The following is a 902-nucleotide window of genomic DNA, read 5'->3' as shown; positions in this document are numbered from 1 at the left end:
CAAACTTCCAGCTCAGCACTGTCCCCATGACTTGTCCGGACTTGTCCGACCTGCCTAGCTCCTTTTCCACCTATCCACTCCACCCTCTCTTCCCTGACCTATCACCTTCATCTCCTCCCCCACTCACCTATTTTACTCTATGCTACTTTCTCCCCACCCCCACCCTCCTCTAGCTGATCTCTCCATGCTTCAGGCTCACTGCCTTTATTCCTGATGAAGGGCTTTTGCCTGAAACGTCAATTTCGAAGCTCCTCGGATGCTGCCTGAACTGCTGTGCTCTTCCAGCACCACTGATCCAGAACCTGGTTTCCAGCCTCTGCAGTCATTGTTTTTACCTTTTAAAAGGAGGGAGGTCTGGCCAAAACTATTTCATACCAAAGCTGGAATACATTGAGTTGTTTTGGGCCTGAAAAATGTCGTGGCATTGGAAGCAGTTGAGAGAAGGTAGGAGATAGTGAGGACCTGCAGATACTGGAGAGGCAGAGTCGATAAAGTTTGGTGCTGGAAAAGAAACAGCAGGTCAGGCAGCATCTGAGGAGCAAGCGAGTCGATGTTTCAGGCAGGACGCTTCATCAGGAGAGAAGGTTCACCCGGCTGATCCTGGGTAAGGAGGGACTGTCATTGGAGAGTTTTCCCCTGATACCCATTGATTCTAGTTTTACTAGGGCTCCTTGATGTCACATGCAGTTGAATGTGGCCTGATGTTAGGGCAGTCGCACTTCCCTTCTCTCTGGAAATCAACTCCTTGTTCAATGTTTGAACCAAGTCTGTCATGAGGTTAGGAGATGAATGGCACTGTTAGAAGCCAATTAAGCATCAGTGATCAGGTTATTGTTAAGCAAGTGTTACCTGATAGGCCTGTTGATGATACTTTCCTTCATTTTACTGGTGACCAAGGGTAG

Source organism: Chiloscyllium plagiosum, chromosome 2 (genome assembly GCF_004010195.1).
Source record: "Chiloscyllium plagiosum isolate BGI_BamShark_2017 chromosome 2, ASM401019v2, whole genome shotgun sequence".
NCBI classification, from domain to species: domain Eukaryota; kingdom Metazoa; phylum Chordata; class Chondrichthyes; order Orectolobiformes; family Hemiscylliidae; genus Chiloscyllium; species Chiloscyllium plagiosum.
The sequence above is the reverse complement of the archived record's forward strand: the minus strand, read 5'-3'. Positions refer to the sequence as shown.